Below are 23,319 nucleotides of genomic sequence, written 5' to 3' on the forward strand. Positions count from 1 at the left end.
ACGGCCAAGACTCAGAGACTATAAAACCCAGCTCCTGGAAGCGCGCGGCTGCATTTGCGGCCGCGCGACATCTTATCATCTCATTCCTACTTTGGGCAAATAGGCAAGCTACCAAATGTAACCTGCCCACATGCCAGAGTCTGGCAAACTCCCCATGGCATACCCAATATGCCAAATACCAGTAACAATGAAGGGTCTCATTCTCCTAACTTTGAAAGAGCCTCGAATATGGCACTTTTTTAAAAATCTCAGGACTAGGATGAAGGAGACGTTACTGGGGCCTGCTCGAGGCAATTGACGAATAACAGGATGCTCGTGATCATGATTGTGATATAATTTTGAAAAGAAGAAATTTATGCCTATTAGAATATATCTCTTAATTATTCTGATGAACACTTCCACAGTACTCAAACATTAATTTGCGACATAGTATTAACACTGGAGACCTAATTTACCTTCTGAACTTTTGCCATAATTACATGTATAACCAGATTGATTCCTCTTTTATTAAATAATAGAAAATAATATGATAAAATATAAGTATTCTATAAGGCTACAAGAGAGGCTAACTTGGACAAAAACTGGTGCTCTGTTTGAGTATATAGGCATGGCATCTAAGAACAGTAACAATATTGTTGAAATGAATAGTAGAACAATATTTTCATTTGTGGGCATTTTTTTGCAATAATCCCATGTAATAGGCATAACAAATACTACTATGAAATTTAATATATACTGAAACTAGCAATGCCATACCATTTTATTTATTTCTGTTTGGTTTTTGTTCCATAGGCTTACTCCTGACTCACTCCTTGGGGATCTCTCACAGTGATGCTCCAGGGGTCATATACTGTGCTGGGATCAAACTTCAGTCAGCCACATGCCAGAAAAGCACCATAAACTCTGGATTTTCTCATCTGCCTTCGACATAGTAATAGATTTCTTCAACTACTTTGGGAATATAGCAATATTGGGAACAGAGTAACAGTTAAAAAGGTGCATAAGTTTTAAGCTCAGTGACTCTATGTTTAATGTAAAGAGGATATATATAAATTGTTTGTGGCTTTAATATTTGTATTCTATTATTTTCTTTTTTAATCTGAGAAATAGAGTTAATATATTTCCATCTAGTAAGGTATGGATATGAAAGCTAATCAAAGTCCAGCATAGCCACAGAAGAATTGTTTGATAATGTAATGTTTTGTAATGTAATGAATTGTTTGATAATTGTAATGCCTTCATCATTAATAACATTCTGAGTATTATTACTAAATCAGATCTATCATTCTACATAAAATATGCCTTAATTTAGAAATGACAAAGTTATCTTCCTTTTTCTTATTTTGAACAAACTAGAAACATGCAACAAACATGCAACATAATTCTTTATTCAATATATACTTACAGTTTTATTAAAGTAAATTTATGTATAATAAATAGTATGCTTAAAGTCTAAAATTTGATTTATGCATAGAATCATCACTGAAATCAAGAGAACGAAAATGTGTCAAATAAACTGAGTAAATATTAATCTTATAAATATTATGCACAGATAATATAGTAATATTTTTCCATAGGGGATTTGATAAAATGTGTTTTGTGTTTTGTGTATTATGAAATATGAATCAATTTTACTTATATTATGCTAGTTCTTCTAAGAATAATTTCTTGCATTCTTGATATCTATTCTGTGCATATTATAAATTCTAATAGTATCTATCTATATATATACAAATTTACATACACCCAACTGTTTGAAAATCATTTTTTATGTTAAATAAATCCCCATATAAACAGTAAGTTGTGTAGTACAGAAACATCATTCTCAAAACTCAGTGTCTTAACAGTAATTCAAGATTGAATTATTCATCATACCATTTTATACCCGATCTTAGGAAGCATTCTTTCCACTTTTAATCCTGATGATTTAATGTTAAATATTGAATGTTGCAACTCTAGGATATGCAAGAAATCTGGAAATGAGGTATGTCGAAGAAGCTATGACTCATGTTTCATGATTTCCTTTCAGTATTAAAGTATAAAGCTGACACAAAGCTTTATCAAAACACTTCCCTTTGGATCTAATTGACTAAGAATAAAGTGGCAGAAAAAAATCTCTGATTTCAAAGAGTATGGGAAAGAAAGTTTCCAGCAGAGGAGAAAAAGACATTCAGGGGTGGACTAGAGTCAAACCAATAATAATTTTATAGGAATAGTGCTGCACTTAAATATCTTGTATCTTCTAGTAATAAAGAGAAAAGAATGAAAATTAAGGGGAAAAATTACCCTGTCTACTATAGTTAAACTTTCTCTCTCTATAAAATCTAGGATTTGTTAGAAAACTAAGTAAGACTTATGAATACTCAAAATGAGCTTTACTATTTAAAATAAAATCATAATTGTTAACTACTACTGAATATGAGAAAATATGGCACATAAAAATAAAATGCAGTACTTAAGGATAAAAGGAGGATTTTGGAATATAAAATATATGATATTAGAAAAAGCAATGCAATTAAAATTACAGAATGAAATTATATGAAATTTGTAGGGAAAGCATTAAGGTATAATATATATTCATGGAAAGCACTGAAATATATGATGTCTTAAAAAAGTAGTCATGTAAAATATGCTTTCGTTACTCCAGCCTTACAAAATTATAGATTGAAAAATATATATTTTTTATTCCTTCAATTCAATGAAAAACATTTTGAGTAAAGGAAAACAAATTAAATCAGCAACAATATGCTTGTAAAAATGAATGTAATTGATGCAATTACTAATAATGTCAATGGATGAATTATATATAAAAGTCCCAAATATCATAAGCACATGGGAGAAAGTAAGCAGAAACTATTGTAGACCACTGAAATATTCAACAAATATAATGATAAACAATATTTAAGTATGATAAATTATACCCTAGGATAATATGAATTATACATACATAATAAGTTTCATTAATAAAAACTAATATTTACTGTATTCTGACACAGGTAACTTTATCTACAAATCAGTGTATCAGACCCAATTTTCTCGTTTGTAAATCAGATAAGATTTTTTCTTCTTCTGGACAAAGTTTAAGCTTCTTCATGTTAAAACTATATATTTTATCTCTTATAGGATACTATTTGCTGAATTGTACCTCCCTACGATTTTTATATGCCAAAGTTTTAAACTCCTACAAAGGGATAGTACAGATAATGATTTGGGGGAACTAATCAGCAGTATATTAAATCATAAAGTTTTGCGTGTACATAATTCTATACATGGTCTAAATCTGGAGATTCAGAGTTGTTTCTCGCTTGGTTGACTGAGAATAAAACATACAGGTCAAAGAGCAAAATAACGGAAAGGAATATATGAGACCCCAAAACAATGCCTATATTTCAGAATGCTCACGATCACGATCACAGTCATCCTGTTGTCCGTCGATTTCCTGGAGCATTCACCAGTAACGTCTCCTTCTTCCTAACCCTGAGATTTTAAAAGAGCCATTTCAATGCTATTTCAGGGATAGGAGAATGAGACCCATCATTGATACTGGTATTTGGCATATTGAATATGACACAGGAAGTTTGCCAGGCTCTACCCTGCGGGTAAGATACTTTTGGTAGCCTGTCAGGTTCTCCAAAGGAAAAATAAGATAATAAGATATTGCGCAGCCGTGAATCTGGCCATGCGCTTCTGGGAGCTGGGTTTTATAGTCTCCGCATATTGGCAGTTGATGGGACCCACGTGACACTGGTGGTAGCTGGTGGGTGTGACGCATACCTACTGGAAGATGGGGGGTCTGGTTGGAGAAGGCCCAGTCCCAATCCAAGTAGGTTTGGAGACCTCAGCCCTGGGACCCGCATGCCTGGGTTCCTCTGCCAGTTCTTTCATGCATGAGGTTCATCCAGACATGTGGAGAGTGTTCCCAGCATGGCCGTGGCTGGCTTCGGAGGTCCTCAGCTGCTGGGCAAAATACAAACTAAAAATACAAACAGAAATGTTAGACCTGAAAAACCTGGGAGGTAATAATGAAAACACACTGGAAGGCCTCAGCAGCAGATTAACAGCTGCTGAGGACAAAATCAGTGAACTCCAAGATGAGGTACTGGGAACCTACAGACTACAGCAGAGAATGGAAAAGAGCCCCAGTGTCAACCAACAGATGGCAGGAGAACATTTGGATGGATTCAAGAACAATATAAGAATCATTGGAGTACCATAGGCGGAGGAAGAAAACCTTAGTGAAGAAGGAACTATCAAAGTCATCATTGCCAAGAATTTCAGAGCTGAAGAATGCATACACTAATATTAAGGTGGCTGATGGACTACCAGCTAAAAGAAATCCAAATCAAAATACTCCTAGACACATCCTAATCAGAATAATGAAAACCATAGAGATAGTATATTGTAGTATAGAAAAAGCAGCAAGATCAAAGAAGGAAATTGCTTATAAAGGAGCATCCTTAAGATTTACAGAGGATTCATATGATGAAACTCTCTGGGCCTGAAGACAGTAAGAGAGATATCGTGAAAAGTCTCAATGAAATTAATGCCTCACCAAAAATAATTTATCCAGCTAGATTCTCATCCATACTTGAAGGAACAATATACAGATTCACAGACAAATAAGTCAGGAATTTCACAGACAAAAAAACATGGTTTTAAGAAAAACTAAACAGGCTACTTTAAGATAAGACAAGGTAAAGGTAAAGGCCCTCCCGTTGATCGTCGATTTGCTCGAACTGGCCCAGTAACATCTCCATTGGAGACTTTGTTGTTACTGTGTTTGGCATATCGAATACTCCCGGTAGCTTGCCGGGCTCTCCGAGAGGGGCAGAGGAATTGAACTCGGGTCGGCCATGTTAGCCGCTTGTAAGGTGAACGCCCTACCCGCTGTGCTATGGCTCCAGCCAAGATCCTCAAATACACCAAGCACCTTCAGGTGGTACAAAATCTCATAACGGCAATCTCTTAAATGTCAATTAGCTAAATGCACCAAGTAAGAGAAAAAGCGTGGCAGGATGGTTCAGAAATTTGAACCCAACACTGATGCCTTTAAGAAACATATCTGAACAGTCAGAGCAAACACAGTCTCAAAGTGAAATGCTGAACAAAAATTATACAAACAAACAATTAATTTAAAAAAAGGCATACTATGATCAGACCAGAAAGACTTCAGATTATGGAAGGATACAAAAGACAGAAGGTCATTTCTTAATGATCAAGGGATCTGTACATGAGGAAGAGCCTACACTTCTTAATGTATGAGGGACCAGCAAAATACTTAAAGAACTGCTCAAACACTTGAAGGAAAAAACATTGATAACAACACAACAATAGTTGAAATTTCTCCAACACTAATTTATCACCACTTGATAGATCAACCAAACTAAAGTTAAACAAGGGAATATTTTGTTAAAGGGGAGAAATGGAAGAAGGGGTTAGTAGATATGTATAGAGCTTTTCATCCCCTCAAAACTGAATACACATTCTTCTTCACTGCACATGGGACATTCTTCAAGATAGACACATACTGATTCACAAGACATAACTTAATAAAATTAAGAAAATAGAAATTGTAACAACTATCTTTTAAGACCACTATACACTGAATATATAAGTGAAGTAAACACTTAAAAGTTAATTAGTTTGTGACTGAACAACCAGTGGTTTAGAGAGTAAATCAAAGAAGAAATAGAAAGAACCATGGAAAAAATGGAAATGGAAATGAAGACATGAGCCACTAGAACTTGTGGAACACTCCAAAAGCAATGTTAAGAGGAAGGTTTATAGCTCTGCAAGCAGCATTCATTAGGAAGAAAGAATTATGAGTAATTTAACCTCACAACTTAACATCTTGGAAAATGACGAACAAAATGAGCCCAAAACAAGCTAGAAGGAAATAATAAAATTTAAAGCAGAAATTAATGAGCTATTAGTCAAAAAGACAATCCGAAAGATCAGTGACACTAAGAGCTGGTTCTTTGAGAAAGTAAACAAGATTAATACAACACTTGCAAGACTCACAAAGAAACACACATAGAGAATGCTAATAAAAACACACATAGAGAATGCTAATAAAAGGAATCAGAAATGAAATAGGGAACATCACAACATAAACCACATAAATTCAGTGGATCATTAGAGATTATTTTGAGAAAAGTTATGTCATGAAACAAGAGAACCTCAATGAAATTGATAAATTTCTAGATTCCTATAACCTTCCAAGGCTGAACCACAGATTTGAAATATCTAAACAGACCTATCACTATCAAGAAAATTGAAATGGTAGTCAAAACTCTCCCCAAAAAAACAAAAGCCCTGGCCCAGATGGATTCACTAGTGAATTGTTCCAAACTTTTAAAGAGGACATACTACAATCATTTTCAAACTTTTCCAGGAAATTGAATAAACAGGAACACTTATAAACAGCCTCTACGTGACAATTATCACATCAATAAGAAAAGCAGAAAGAGATATCACAAAAACGAGAATTAAAGACCAATATTCCTGATAAACATAGATGCAAAGATACTGATGAACATAGATGCAAACAAAATAATAACAAATAAAACCCATTGAATCATCAAAAAGATCATATACTACAACCAAGTAGGATTCACACTACGGATGCAAATACTGTTTAACATTCAACAACTCAATCAACATAAGGTAAGGTAAAGGTAAAGGCCCTCCCGTTGTTCATCGATTTGCTCAAGCGGGCCCAGTAACGTCTCCATTGGAGACTTTGTTGTTACTGTGTCTGGCAGATCAAATAGTCACGGGGAGCTTGCCAGGCTCTGCCGTGCGGGCGAGATACTCTCGGTAGCTTGCCAGGCTCTCCAAGAGGGGCAGAGGAATCGAACTCGGGTCGGCCATGTTGGCTGCATGCAAGGCAAACGCCCTACCACTGTGCTATCACTCCAGCCCATATCAATAAAAAAGATAAGAATCATATGATCATTCCAATAGATGCAGAGAAAGCATTAGACAAGATCTACCACCCATTTCTGATTAAAAACTCTCAACAAAATGGGAGTTAAAAGAACTTTTCTCAATGGAGTAAAACTAAAAGACTTCCCTCTAAGAGTCGGGACAAAACAAGTTTTCCCACTCTATTATATGTTTGTATTTCATACAGTATTAGAATTACTTGTCATAGCTTTTAGTCAAGAAAAAGATTTGAAGTACATCCAGATAGGAAAGGGAAGAGGTCAAATTCTCTGTATTTACCGATGACATGGTACTATATTTAGAAAATCCTAAAGACTCTACCAAAAAAGCACCCAGGAACAATAAGTTTGTAAAATAAAGTGGTAAGATACAAAATCAATACCCAAAGCCCAAAGTTCATGGCTTTCCTCTATACAAATAATGAAAGAGAAGAAATCAATATATATATATATATATATATATATATATATATATCCAGTTCCCAGTCATAATTGTGCCTCAGAAAATCAAGTACCTGAAATCACTTTAACTGAATAGGTAAAAGACATGTGCAAAGAAAACTACAAGACACTACTTTAAGAAATATAAAAAGTATTTGAGAAAATGGAGACGCATCCCCTGTTCATGGCTAGGAAAGATTAGCCTCATCAACGTGACAATACTCCCCAATGGATTATACAGATTCGATGCAATCCCTATAAGGATATCCATGGCATTTTTTTAAATAAATAGACAAAACACTCCAGAAATGCATATGGAAAAAAAAAACACTTATAACTAAAGTAGTCCTTGGGAAAAAGAAGATGGGAGTCATAAAGTTCCCTAACTTCAAACTGTACAATAAAACAGTAGTAATAAAAACATCATGGTATTAGAATAGAGACAGACTCACAGACCAATGGAATAGAGATGAGTATCCTGACATAGGCCTCAGATAAATGATCATTAATTTTTGATAAAGGAGAAAGTCTCCTGTCCCGCGCCTGGCTGTCCTCACCGAGACCCCTTGGAGGGGGGAGGGTTGAGTTTCTCTCCCCCACACCCACCCCGAGCAGAACCCCAGCAGCTGAGGACCTCCAGAGCCAGCCACGGCCATTCTGGGACCACTCTCCATACGTCTGGATGGACCTCATGCATGAAAGAACTGGCAGAGGAACCCAGTCATGCAGGTATTGGGGCTGAGGTCTCCAAGCCTACTCTGATTGGGACTGTGCCTTCTCCACCCAGACCCCCTATCTTCCAGTAGGTAGGCATCACACCCACCAGCTACCTACAGTGCCAGGTGGGTCCCATCAACGGCCAAGACGCAAAGACTATAAAACCCAGCTCCGAGAGGAGAACAGTGCAGTCTCCTGCCCCTGCGCCTGGCTGTCCTCACCAGGGCCTCTTTGAGGGGGAGGGTTGAGTTTCTCTTCCTCCCCCGCCCCAAACAGATCCTCAGCAGCTGAGGACCTCCGGAGCCAGCCATGGTCATGCTGGGACCACTCTCCGGCCAGGCCTCATGCATGAAAGAACTGGCAGAGAAACCCAGGCATGGGGGTCCTGGGGCTGAGGTCTCCAAGCCTACTCATATTAGGACTGGGCCTTCTCCAACCAGACTCCCCATCTTCCAGTAGGTAGGCGCCACACCCACCAGCTGTCGCCAGCGCCAGGTGGGTCCCATAAACGGCCAATATGCAGAGACTATAAAACACAGCTCCTAGAAGCTCGCGGCCGCGTTTGCGGCTGAGCAATATCTTATTATTTTTCCTTTGGAGAACCTGGCAGACTACCAAAAGTATCCTGCCCACACGGCAGAGTCTGGCAAACTTCCTGTGTCGTACTCAATATGCCAAATACAAGTAACAGTGATGGGTCTCATCATCCTAATCCTGAAAGAGCATTGAAATGGCTCTTTTAAAATCTCAAGGCTAGGTAGAGAAGACATTACTGGTGCCTGCTCGAGACAATCGATGAACAACAGGATGATCGTGATTGTGATCATGAAAGGAGAAAGAAATGTGAATTGGAGAAAGGAAAGCTTTGCAATAAATGGTTCTGGGAAGACTTGTCAGTTACATGCTAAAAAAATGAACTCATAGCTCTGTCTATCATCAGGCACAGAAGTTAGTTCAAAATGGATTAAAGACCTCAATATCAGACCCAAGTCCATACAATACCAAAGCATACACAGAACCCTTCATGAGATTGAACCTAAAATGATCTGTGAAATTAAAACACCACTGACCAAGTAAGTAAAAGCAAAGATAAATAAATGAGACTACATCAAGCTGGGCTGGAGTGATAGCACAACGGGTAGAGCATTTGCCTTGCAAGTGGCCGATGCAGCCAACCCGGATTCGATTCTTCAACTCATCTTGGAGACCCCAGCAGCTAAAAAGAGTACCTTGCCTGCATGGAAAAGCCTGGAAAGCTACACGTGACATATTTGATATGGCAAACACAGTAACAACAAGTCTCACAATGGAGACATTACTGCGCCTGCTCTGAGCAAATCGATGAACAATGGGAGGACAGTGCTACAGTGCTACGTTAAGCTAAGAGACTTTTGTATCTTTAAAGAAGTGGTTACCAAGATAGTGACAACCCATAAAGTGGGGAAAATTATTTACCCAATGCACATAAAATAAGGGGTTAATATACTACATACAAGGCAGTGGTAGAATTTTACAAAAGGAAAAAAATACCCTCCAACCCCATCAAAAATGGGAGAAGTAGACTATAGACCAAACATGATTGCCACTCAATGCCTCTTTTGCAAACCACAGAACCAAAAGCAGAGAGAGAGAACAAAAGGGAATGCCCTGCCACAGAGGCAGGGTGGGATGAGGGGGATAGGGGTGGCAGGAACGCTGGGACCTGTGGTGGTGGAGGATGGGCGCTGGTGGAGCGATGGGTACTTGATCATTGTATAACTGAAACCCAAGCACAAAAATTTGTAAGTCTATAACTGTACCTCGTGGTGTTTCACTAAAAATAAATAAATAAATAAAAAGAGAGGGGATATAGAAAAGACTAATTAGACATAGCACATTCAATATAAAAGATATATTAATTCATGACTGAAAATGTATAATAATCTGTTAGCAGGCTGGGAGTAAACAGACTTTCCTTAATCTAGTAGAGGGCAACCATAAGCATTATGAGTAAATGTCATTGTAGAGAATGCTGATAAGTTTATCTTGTTCTTTATCAAAGCTCTTTAATGCTTCTTGTAAAACTGGTTTCAAGGATATAAATTTCCTAAGATGAAAAAAATGGGAGAACAAATGAACAGAAATTACCTCAAAAAGAATTACAAACCAGAAGGCACAGGAAAAAATACTCTAAATATCACTAATCATTTCATTTTCATTTTTTTCATTTCATCATCCTGTTAATCGTCGATTGCCTCGAGCAGGCCCCAGTAACGTCTCTTTCATCCTAGCCCTGAGATTATATTCACGGCTCTTTAGGAGAATGAGACCCATCATTGTTACTGGTATTTGGCATATTTGGTACGCCACGGGGAGTTTGCCAGACTCTGCCCTGTGGGCAGGCTACATTCGATAGCCTGCAAGTTTGTCCAAAGTAGGAATGAGATAATAAGATGTCATAATAAAAAATTCTGATAAGATGTCTCTGAGTCTTGGCCGCTGATGGGATTACATGGCGCCAGGGGGCCAGGTGGTGGGTGTGACCCCCGCCTGCTGGAATTTGGAGGATCTGGATGGAAGATGCTCGACTCCAATCCTAGTAGGCTTGGAGGTCTCGGCCCCGGAACCCGCGTGGCTTTGTCCCTCTGCCAGTACTTTCATGTGTGCGTAGAGTGGTCTCAGCATGGTGGTGGCTGGTCCTGGAGGTCTTTGGCTGCCGGAGCCCCGGTCGGGGCGGGGAGGAAAGCTCAATCCGCTCCCCTCCAAGGGGTCCCGGCGAGGGACACCCAGGCGCGGGGGCAAAAGACTGCACTGTTCTCGTCCAGGATCTGGATTTTATCTCGTCACTAATCATTAGGGAGATGCAAACCAAAACAGCAATGAGATACCATCTTATACCATAGAGATTGGCACACATTAAAAAAAACTGCACCAAAAAACAAGAAACAAGAACAATCAGTGCAGTTATGGATGAAGGAAGAATGGGACTCTCATTCATTGCTGGAGGGAATGCCTATTGCCGTCTAGTCCAGCCTTTTTTGGAAAAAAATATTATGGGTATTCCTTAAAAATCTAGAATTAAGTTTCTATATGACCCAACAATACACATCTTGGAATATGCCCCCCAGGGTGCAAAAACACAGTAAAGTGACACCTGTTCTTGTTAGTTCACTGGAGCACTGTTCACAATAGCCAGAATCTGGAAAAAAAAAAAACGAGTGTCTGAGAACAGATTACTGGTTAAAGAAACTATGGTACTTCTACACAGTGTAATATTATATAGCTGTTAGAAAAATGAAGTCATGAAATTAGCTTAGAAAATAATGGACTAAAAAATTTCATGCTGACCGAAATGAATCAGAAGAAGAGGACAGAGAGAATGACTGAACTCATTTGCATGGTATAATAAAAAATAGCATAAGACTAAACCCAAAAACAGTAGAAACAAGGGCTAGGAGAATGGTCCATGGTTGGAGACCTGTCTCAAGTGCTGGGGGATAAGGCAGTTGGGGTAAAGATGGGACCACTATGACAATGATGCTAGGAAGGGTTCTCTCTGAACTGGAGATGTGTGCTGAAAGTTGTTAACAGACCAGACATGATGGCCTCTCAGTATCTGTGTTGCAATCCACAATGCTCAAAAGTATATAGAGAGATAAAGAAGAAAAGTGCATGCCATAGAGTTAGGACTGATGGGGTGGGGTGAGGTGGGGTGGGGTGGGGTAATCGCATGAGTGATAACACAGATATTGGTGGTGGGAAATGTACACTGGTGGAGAAATGGGTGTTACAACATTATATGACTGAAGCCTTTCAGTCATGAAAGCTTTGTAACTGTGTATCTCATGATGTTTAAACTAAAAAATAAATGTATGAAAGTTTAATAGAAATAAATACATATTAAATGAAACACATGTATCTAACTGGCTTTCAATAAAATAAAATATCTGTCATAAATTTCTGAACATAGATAACTGAAAACAACTGACAAGCATAAAAAAATCTACATCTAATATTATAATTTACAGTATCTTTATTGAAGCTAAAAGTAAACAACAAAGAGATGCTATTTAAAAAAATTGTTTTCAAGTTGATAAGAAGATTGTGAATACTGCTAAAGGTAAAAACAATCAATTAACAATTAATCATATAACCAGTAGGAGCAGACTACGGATAGGAATGCAATTCCTCTCTTACACTGATTAATTGGAAGTATATTCTAGTCTATTTCCTGAAAAAAACTAATGAATTTACACTATGAAACCATAAAAGAGCACATTAATGTTGTGGTCTAAGAATACACAACAGTCATTCCTGAGATACTCTCGATAGGCTATATTCTACTTATGCTGTTTGCTTTATAAACAAGGACACTTAATTAATTTGAGTTTTTATTTAAATGCTATGACATTTTATTGAGCCACTGTGGAGCCTGATTTTCTAGATGGTCTTTGAAATGAATTGAAGGATTGCTATAAATAGTGAGGAGCTATGTGTTTGAAAACTTTTTTCAAAAATAGTCACTCACTCACAAAATATAGTTTTTCTTTGTGTAAGAATTATTTTAGATGAAACACAAATAAGAGATTTCACAATTTACTAAATAGGATTACTCAGTTCAATAAAGCCTAACAATTTTAGGACCAGAGGTTGTATTATTTATCATAAATGTGTTTTTAAGTCAAATGGGGAAGGGAGTCACACATCTCAAAATACTTACAGGCAGGCAAAGAGTATTGTAGAGAAAAATATAATTTAATTAAAAAAAATAATTTAAGATCTTAAAAATTAAACTTAGAAAACTTGGTAATCTAAATATAAAGATTATCACTTGTCCAAGAGTTAAAAAAATGGAAATTTCTTTTATTGATAAAAAAATTTTTACACTCTTCAAAAGTATGCCCGCAGAGCAGAGACTGACAAACTCCCTGTGGTGTTTTCAATATGCCAGAAACCAGTAACAATGATGGGTCTCAGTCTCCTGACCCTGAAAGAGCCTCGAATGTGGCACTTTTTAAAAATTTCAGAGCTAGAACGAAGGAGACATTACCGGGGCCTGCTGGATGTAATTGATGAACAACAGGTGACAGAGACAGTGATACAGTGACAGAGATAGGAGTAACTTAATTTTTTAAAAAATATTTAAAAAATAAGGAGGACCAGAGAGATAATACAACGGATAGGTAATGTACCTTGCATGCAGCTGATCATGGTTCAATCCTTGGCAACTCATATGATCTTCTGAGCCATGCAGAAAATCCCTGAGCACAGAGGCAGAAGTAAACCCTAAGAATTACTGGGTGTGCCATCCATCACACACAAAAAGAATTAAGGATTAGGAAAAATAATTATCAAGAGGTAATAATCCGGGTGTAACAAAAGACCAGGAAGACGATGTAACTCCATAAACTGAAGCTTTCCGAGCTGAAGCAAGAATGTCTAGTGTTCATGGATTAGAGACCAACGGAATCAAACAAGATCTTATTAGCAGACTACAGGTATATCTTGAAGAGCACACTGAAGAGGAGGCTAATGGAGAAGACGTACTGGGAGATGAAACAGAGGAAGAACAATAGCCCTTAGAACTGCCCGTGAAAGAGGAAGAACCCTCTGGAAAACAGTTGATGCGGCAACAGAGAAAAAAGTGGTAACAACTACATCTGGAATACGACAGACTAAGAGGATGCAGAAGAGAACTGAATGTTTCAATAAACCTATGAGTTTGGAGAATTAGAAAGATGCCCGAGGGACTGGAGCGATAGCACATCTGATAAGGCATTTGCCTTGTCCAGGCCAACCTGGGTTCGATCCTCGGCATCCCATATGGTCCCCTAAGCACCGCCAGGAGTATTTCCTCAGTGCAGGGGCAGGATAACCCCTGGGCATTGCGGGTGTGACCCAAAAAGAAAAAAAAAAGAGGAAGGAGCGATTTGGGATAGTCACAAGTTCTGCTGGAATTGGAACTACAGAAGATACAGAGGCAAAGAAGAGGAAAAGAGCAGAGTGCTTTGGAATTACCTATTGAGAAGCTTTTGCTTTCTGTTCTCTCTCGGTTTCTGGCTCTCTGATTCTTCCTGATCACAGAAATATCTAAACGCATGGTCCTGTGCCTACATCTTGTCTCGCAATAAGGGAGCACATACCCCGGGTACATCTGTGAATTTAGGCAGCCCTTTCACTTACTGCTGTTTAAAGTTTCAGTTTGTTTATGGTTTGTTATTGTTGTTGTTGTTTTTGTTTTACTATTATTTTGCTTGTTAATATATTTTTTTAAAAAAAGGAAAAAAAATCTTCGGTACTTAGAAATGCTTAATCCTAGTGAAAACAGGGTTGACAATGCTTTCCTAGCAGAATGCACTTAGTTAAATTAACTAAACGTATTTAAATTTAGTATTAGTTTCATATTATATCTCTTATTGTTTGATAAAATGTAAATGTTGATCTTTTGGTGTCATTATACAAGCAAAATTCATGTCCAACTAAATTATTTCTGAAGGGGAACATTTTCTGCTGTGTTTAGGGCTTACCTCTGACTCTGATTTCAGGGATAAGTCCTGGAAGGCATTGGGGAACCGTGTACCGTGCCACAGACTGACAATTGCTAGGCCATATGAAAGGCAAGCACCTTATTTGCTGTGCTATCCATCCTGGTTCAAAGGAATATAGCAATGACTATATTCACCATGTTATGCGTCATCCAAAGTCAAATACTCTTGAAAGTGAAAAGGAAATTAAATTAGGCGAAGCAACAGATGTAGAAATTATGTCCTTTTTTGCCCCTAAATGTGTATTCTTTTTAAAAAAAATATTTATTTGTTATTTGGGGGCAACAACTGTATTGCTCAGGGCTTTCTACCAGCTCTACACTCAGAGATTACTAGAACTGAACTTAGGAGACCATATGGGGTGCCAGGAATATAACCAAGTCAGTAAGTTTTAAGGCAAGGATCTAAATGCTGTACCACTGCACCAGCCATCGTAGCATATGATTCGTAAGCAATATTGTTGACAACTGCTGTTTTGAAATATCTCTTTCTCAGATTTCTATGAACCAGATCTATTTTCTTTTTTCCACCTTATGGCCATTATTGTTAATAATTTTATAGGTTTAACTATTATCCATAAAATTTCTTAAAGGCTAGACTATTGTCCAAACCTCTTCACTGTGCTGATGACAGAACTCATCCACTTACGAGTCTTATCAGCGTGATATTATCCAAGTAAATATTAATATGTGTGATTAATCACTTATCACTTAACTTCCCATTAGTCGTCCATTTGCTCTAGTGGGCGCCAGTAACGCCTCCATTTGTCCCTGTCACTTGCTAGTGTAGCCCAATGGCATCTGTTCGCTCTGGGATCATGAAGAGCCTCAAACTGATCGTTCATGATCTTCATTAAGAAGTCTGACCATCTGGTAAGTGGGCGGCCACGTGGTCTTTTGACATCCCGTGGAATCCAGTCAGTAACAGCTCTAGTTCAACGGTCGTCTTTAAATCTCATTACATGACCAGCCCATCTGATTTTTGACACCTTGGCAAATGAGACAGCGTCCCTGATTCTTGATCGTTGATGGATGTCAGAACTCTGGATTTTTTCTCTCATTTGAGTGAAACGTGATATTCCAAGCATAGCTCTTTCTATTCTTCTTTGGGAGACCTGAATAGCGTTCTCATCCTGTTTGCGTAGGGCCCAGGTCTCTGAGGCATATGTTAATGCAGGAAGAACAGTGGAATCAAAGAGATGTGCCCAGAGCCGGAGGTTCTTCGTCCTCTTAGCTATTTCTTCGACGTTCTTGAAGGCGTTCCAAGTCTCTATCTTCCTCCTGCGCAGCTCGGGTGCCAGGTCATTTGTCATGTTGACTTCTCGACCTAGGTACACATAGCTGTTGCATTCGGAGATGGTCATTCCGTTGAGAGCGAATGGGGCATCAGGAACGAGGCTGTTTCTCATAAACATTGTCTTCGTAAGATTCAGCTGTAGTCCTACCTTTCCACACTCACGGTCAAAGTCGGCCAGCATTTGTGCGGCTTGGCTGATGTGTGGTGTTATTAAAACAATGTCATCAGCAAAGCAGAGGTGGTGTAATTGCCGACCATCTATCTTCACTCCCATTCCTTCCCATTCCAGTCATCGCATGATGTTCTTGAGGGTGGCACTGAAGAGTTTCGGTGAAATGATATCCTAGAGGAAAGGGCAGTTCAGATAGAGAAGGGAACGCCAAATAAAGGGTGTTTGGAGGATCCTCCCAGGAGGGGAGATGCATGTCGAAAGTAGACTATGGACTGAACATGTTTGCCACTCAATGCCTCTTTTGCAGACCACAACACCCAAAAGGAGAGAGAGAACACAGGGGATTGCCCTGCCACAGATGCAGGGGCGGGTGGGGGGATGGGGGTGGGGGGATATTATCCATGATGGTGGAAAATGGGCACTGGTGGAGGGATGGGTATCTGATCATTGTATAATAGAAACCCAAGCACAAAAAATTGTAAATCTACAACTGTAATAAAAAAAAAGAAAGAAACAAAAAAAAATAAAGAAAAAAAATAAAAGAAAAAAATTTATTTTAATTTATACTGTCTTTCTGCTTTCTTTCTCATCCTCTGACCTCCTTTTAAATTGAGAGTGCTATATCCTAATACTAATTTGGAAGTTATACGTCCTATGTCTCTTATTTTGGTTAATTGTCTTGTGAATTTTAATGTGCTTACTTACCTTAGCAATTTTTAATTCATATCTTTTCTTTCACCTTATTAATACAAGAATGTCAGAGGATTTTAAAACCATTTAATCCCATACCAATTTACATGTTAGTATCATCAAGCATTTTGTTACTATATTTTTACTCCATAGAGTCTTCTTTTTAATAATACTATAAATATGTCTTAGGGGCTTAGATTTCCCCTCATATTTACTGAATCTCCTGCTTTGTGGGATGGGAAACCTCCCAAACAGCACTTATTAATTCTGTCAATTCTCCTCCAACCAGGCCAGTAGTTCCAAGCAAGAGCCTAAGGATGAGGTGGTGCTACTGGAATCCAGTCAAGGATTTTCCCGACCAGGAATTATTTGGGTTACCCCAGCAGTGGCTGTTGGCCTCCAGAGCACTCAGAGCACTGTGGGATGACAGGGATCCAACTAAGTAGGTTACATGCAAGAAACATACCTTAACTCCAGTACTATCTCTTTGGCACCCTGTCCATTCAATTCTGCTTTCATCTCCTTCTCCGTGATGTAAAAAATTTCAAATTTTTTTTAGCTAGAATCTAGATTCAAGCTTTTCAGTTTGTGTTGTCTGAAATATTGTTACTTAATCTTTAAGCAGAGGGTTCAATTCTTTGGTGTTCTACTTAGTTAGAGATGCTTCTCCATCTAACCCCATATCTCGGCTAAGTCCTGAACTTTTTTTCTGGGTCTCCATGCCACTCCATGCTGGCAGTCCCAAATGGAGCCCAAAAAGTCACTTTCACAGTTTATACAGTTATTCCAGCTCCAATTTTCTGTTTACTTTCTTGAATTCTGAGTATGCTTTCTTAGGCAATGAATATTTCTACTTTCAATTTTTTTAGAATTTTAAACATATATGTATTTTCAAGGTATTTTAAAGATTTTGAATATGTGTGCGTATAAATATATATATATATATACATATATATAAATCTAGAATTTTGGGAAGGTCAAATTATTTAGTGCTGTATTTTTATTTACTCATACATGTACATTTCTCCAAGAATATGTCTTTGTGCCATTTCACATATTTTGTAAAATTGTTTCTAAAAACCATATTACAAGAAAAAAATGTGGGGCTGGAGTGATAGCACAGTGGGTAGGGCATTTGCCTTGCACGTAGCCAACCTGGGTTTGATTCCCTGCATCCCATATGGTCCCCTGAGCACCACCAGGAGTAATTCCTGAGTGCAGAGCCAGGAGTAATCCCTGTGCATTGCCGGGTGTGACCAAAAGAAAAGAAAAAAAAAGTATTATAATTTACACACCATTCCTCAAATGTTAAGTGTTGGTTTTCATTTTTTATCACCATAAATAATGGAAAATGGGAAATCTTTCGAATAGCAGAAGCAACAAACAGAAGAAAAAAAAGAATGAATATTTTTTATGTACTTGTCTTCTGTTAATCAAAAGGGTGAACAACTGTTCATGCAATTATTCCCTTGTTTCTATCAAATACTTTTTACTAATGTCTTTGCTATTTTTATATATTTTTAAGTTTATTTTAAAAAAATTTTTACAAAATTATTGAATTAGGAGCAAGCTTAGTCAAAAACTAACTACTTAGACAACAACAACTACTTAGTTGTTGAATTAGTGGGAAACTATTGAAATTCACATTCTACATTTATTCTATTGGTTAGTCCTAAAGTACAATGCAATAGGGATAGCAGCTTTGTACTGAAGTATTTGTCACAGTGCTTCAAGTGAATGATTGAGAGTACCACCTTGGTTTTCATGGTTGACTGAAAACAATGGCTATACATAGCTAAAAGACTAGAGAAAAACAAAGGAATTAAATGTGCAAAATATCTATACTTCTGAGCATCCTATTATTATTATGTGTCAATTCCTATGTTCATATCTATACAATCAAGAAAATTAAAATGTGGGAAGAATTCAAAATAATATCTTGTGAATTTAAAAATGCCCATAAAAAAAAAAGATTCAGCTGTAGTCCTACCTTTCCACACTCACGGTCAAAGTCGGCCAGCATTTGTGCCGCTTGGCTGATGTTTGGTGTTATTAAAACAAAGTCATCAGCAAAGTGGAGTTGGTGCAGTTGCCGACCATCTATCTTCACTCCCATTCCTTCCCATTCCAGTCGTCGCATGATGTTCTCGAGGGTGGCACTGAAGAGTTTTGGTGAAATGGTATCACCCTGCTGAACCCCTCTCTTGATATGGATGATTACTTCTTTGTAGAATGGTGAGATCCTGGTAGTGAATCCGCAATACAGCTCATGGAGGATCCTGATGTATTGGGCTTGAATGCCCTGATTGGCTAGGGCTTCAATGACCGCTTCCGTCTCAACAGAATCAAAGGCCTTCTTTAAATCAATGAACGTTAAACAGAGCGGCATCTTGAACTCCCGAGAAACCTCAATGAGTTTGGTTATTGTGTGGATATGGTCGATGGTGCTGAAGCCGTTGCGGAACCCGGCTTGTTCGCATGGTTGTCCTTCACCTAGTGTTCTGCCAAACCTATTTAGGATGACTCGAGTGAACCACTTGTAGATGACAGACAATAGGCAGATTGGACGATAGTTGCCAATGTCATGGATGTCACCCTTCTTGAGCAGTAGTACGGTCCTGCTGGTTTTCCACTGGGACGGAACCTTGCATTCAGACAGGTAGTGAGTGAAGAGCCGAGCCAGAGTATTGATGAGTATTGATGGCAGTTTCTTCAGGTGTTCAGGTTTGACCTTGTCTGGGCGGGGTGCTGTTTGATTCTTTACCAACGGAATGGCTTGTCGGATTTCGAAGGGAGAACATTGGGAATGACATATCCATCCTGTGGAATTTGGTATGTTGGCAAGTGGACATGGCTATCGAAGAGATTTGAGTAGAAGTCATGGATAATCTTCTCCATTGCCGTTCTGGAGGATGTGATGGATCCATCAGGATGTCGGAGGGCAGTCATCTTGATCTTGTAGTTGGCGAAGGACAGGCGGGCATAACGAATACTTTTCCCAGCTTCTGCCGCATCTACCAGTACTTCTGCTCTTTTCTCTTTGAGGTCTTCCTTGATCACATCTCTGCACTGCTTTGCGAGCTCGGACGTTAGCTTGCGGTTGCCTGAGGCATGCGCCAAACCACGCTGGTGCATTAGCTCAAGAGTTTTCGAAAACAGGCATTTTTTGTGGCTATCTCTCTCTTGGCATTCTTCGCACATTATTGGAGGTGCTGAACCAGTCGATCGTATTCCTCGTCAATGTTGTCACCAACGGCATCTTCCCATGTTGCCGCAATAGTGCCAAAGAGTCCCCAGTTGGTGGTCTTTCTGGGAGTTCTCTTTTTGAACTTTTCAGCCCGTTCTCCCCGCTCTGTGAAGTAGAATTTTGCATGAAGGAGACGGTGGTCCGATCCCGTTCGAAATTTTGGGACAACAGCGACATCAGTCAGGCAAAACCGTTGATTGAATACGATTTGGTCTATTTCGTTGTGGAATCGTCCACCGGGAGACTCCCATGTCCATCGTTTAGATTCTGCCTTCTGGAACTGTGAGTTACCATGGATGGTCTTGGTCAACATGATGAACTCAGACAGTCTCTCACCCTTTTCGTTCCATTCTAGGCCATGGGTCCCAATGTGAAGTTCTTCAGCTGATCTTCTCGGTCCTATCTTGGCATTAAAATCACCCACGATGATCTTGTAGAAGGTGTGGTCTTCTTTATAGAACTTCTCCAGCTCCATGTAGAACTTCTCGATTTCTCTTTCATCATAATGAGATGTTGGTGCGTAGACAACGAAGATAGAAACTGCCTGCAGTGAGCCACATCTATTCAAATGTAAACATCTGATTCGGGTTGTTAGGCCTTCGAATGAATCAATGCTCTTGGCCAAGTTTGTGTTGACAAGGACACACCTCCGACACCTCTTTTATCGCATGTTCCGAGGAACAATTCTTCTCCAGTGTCGAAAACAGCATGGTGAGATTCATTCCTTCTTGTCTCAGTCAGACCAATGATGTCGTACTTGATCATTCGCGCTTGTACCATCAGGTCCTCGATGGATGTATCTGATGCTAGCGTACGTGCATTGAAAGTACAGACGGTCATTTTTGTCTTCCTTCTTTGTGGCAGCCTAGGTCGGCCTTGAGATTTTGTCGGCCTCTCCTTTCTCATCCTTCTCAGTGCTGCCATGTCAGTGAAGCCTTCAGGGTCAGGTGAATGAGACCAGTTGTAGTTACTGGTTTTGGCATATCGAATACACAACGGATAGCTTCCCAGGCTCTTTCGTGCGGGTGGAATACTCTCGGTAGCTTGCCAGTCTTTCCGAGAGTGATAGAGGCATTTGGGGCGACCTCTAATCACCCTTGTAGGTGTTACCATATTTGAACCCTATCAAATATGGTACGAAAATTCCTGAAGATGGGTATTTAGTGTCTTATGATATGTTGCATGGCTGCAAAGCGGCTGCGCGGGTCCGGAAAGCATCCTGGAGTGTGGCAACAGCTGGGTAGTGGAGGTAGTGGAGGTAGTCCCTTGATATGTGTGATTATGGAACATATATATTAAGGAACAATCAGGTAATGTATGATTATTAACTCAATATTGTAAAAATAGATAAGAAATTGTGCTAATCCAAAATTTTTAACAGATTCATGATGGTTAAACTTGTCTCAAATATATTTTAAGTGTCTGAATTAAATTATTCAATATGTGGCATAAATTTTAGAGGCTAGAAATTACCTAACATTCAACAATTGCCATTGTTTTTATACTAAGAAAAGTAACAACATCTTTATATTTGATAATCTTATAGGCAATTTTCAGGAACCAATTAAACAGGTTTCTACTGATTGACAAAAATAATAAGAACCAAAGTTAGATTAGCACTCATGGATTCACATATTTTTTAAATACACTTCAAGGTCCTAGTTCTGGATTTTCTTATTCTGAAGGTAAATATAAAATTCAACTATCTTGTGCAATATTGAAAAAAAGTTGAAGAAAACACCTTGATAGTCACAGTAATTGTTCAAGTGGCAGAAAACATAATGATTTTTTTAATGACAACACAAAGAATGAATTTCAAGGAGGAGCTCTAAATTTTACCATCACAGTGTGTCTTACAGTATATTTTATAAACTCCACATAGTTTATTAATTTCACTAGAAAAATTTTGCTAATTTTTACTGAATAATTGTAACACTTATATTCACTGCAGTTGATAACAGATATTGTTATGACACTAACTTTCTTCCTTTTTAAATTTTACATTCATAAATAAGAGGGAAATAAAAATATAAATGTCAGAGGCTTGGAGATATAATACAGGGTGTAGGGTATTTGCTTGTATGAGGCTGATGTTGCTTCAACTCAAGCATGGTACCTCAGTACCATTAGGAATGATCCCTGAACACAAAGCCAGAAGTAGTCACTGAATATAACTTGGTATGGTTCACTGTGCTGAAAGTAGATAAAGGACCAAACAACATAGCCTCTCAGTATCTTTATTACTAACCATGATGCCCAAATGCAGAGAGTGAGTATGGGGGAAATTGCCTCTCATAGAGGATTGGTAGAACACTAGATGAAGGACAACCATGCGAGCAAGCAGGGTTCCGCAAAGGATACAACACCATCGACCATATCCACACGATAACCAAGCTCATTGAGGTTTCTCGGGAGTTCAAGATGCCGCTCTGTTTAACGTTCATTGATTTAAAGAAGGCCTTTGATTCTATTGAGACAGAAGCGGTCATTGAAGCCCTAGCCAATCAGGGCATTCAAGCCCAATACATCAGGATCCTCCGTGAGCTGTATTGCAGATTCACTACCAGGATCTCACCATTCTACAAAGAAGTGATCGTTGATGTCAAGAGAGGGGTGCGGCAGGGTGATACCATTTCACCGAAACTCTTCAGTGCCACCCTCGAGAACATCATGCGACGACTGGAATGGGAAGGAATGGGAGTGAAGATACATGGTCGGCAACTACACCACCTCCGCTTTGCTGATGACATTGTTTTAATAACACCAAACATCAGCCAAGCCGCACAAATGCTGGCCGACTTTGACCGTGAGTGTGGAAAGGTAGGACTACAGCTGAATCTTACGAAGACAATGTTTATGAGAAACAGCCTCGTTCCTGACGCCCCATTCGCTCTCAACGGAACGACCATCTCCGAATGCAACAGCTATGTGTACCTAGGTCGAGAAGTCAACATGACAAATGACCTGGCACCCGAGCTGCGCAGGAGGAAGAGAGCGGCTTGGAACGCTTTCAAGAACGTCGAAGAAATAGCTAAGAGGACGAAGAACCTCCTGCTCTGGGCACATCTCTTTGATTCCACTGTTCTTCCTGCATTAACATATGCCTCAGAGACCTGGGCCCTACGCAAACAAGATGAGAACGCTATTCAGGTCTCCCAAAGAAGAATAGAAAGGGCTATGCTTGGAATATCACGTTTCACTCAAATGAGAGAAAGAATCCGGAGTTCTGACATCCGTCGACGATCAAGAATCAGGGACGCTGTCTCATTTGCCAAGGTGTCGAAA

General features: G+C 38.9%; 1 pseudogene; it reads left to right on the forward strand.

Moving 5' to 3' along the window:
* Positions 1–6,624: 6,624 nt before the first annotated feature.
* On the forward strand, positions 6,625–14,109 carry LOC130018169 (SAP domain-containing ribonucleoprotein-like; annotated as a pseudogene).
* Positions 14,110–23,319: the final 9,210 nt, after the last annotated feature.

This window comes from Sorex fumeus, unplaced genomic scaffold, assembly GCF_029834395.1.
Source record: "Sorex fumeus unplaced genomic scaffold, SorFum_2.1 ptg000008l, whole genome shotgun sequence".
In the NCBI taxonomy this organism is placed as follows: domain Eukaryota; kingdom Metazoa; phylum Chordata; class Mammalia; order Eulipotyphla; family Soricidae; genus Sorex; species Sorex fumeus.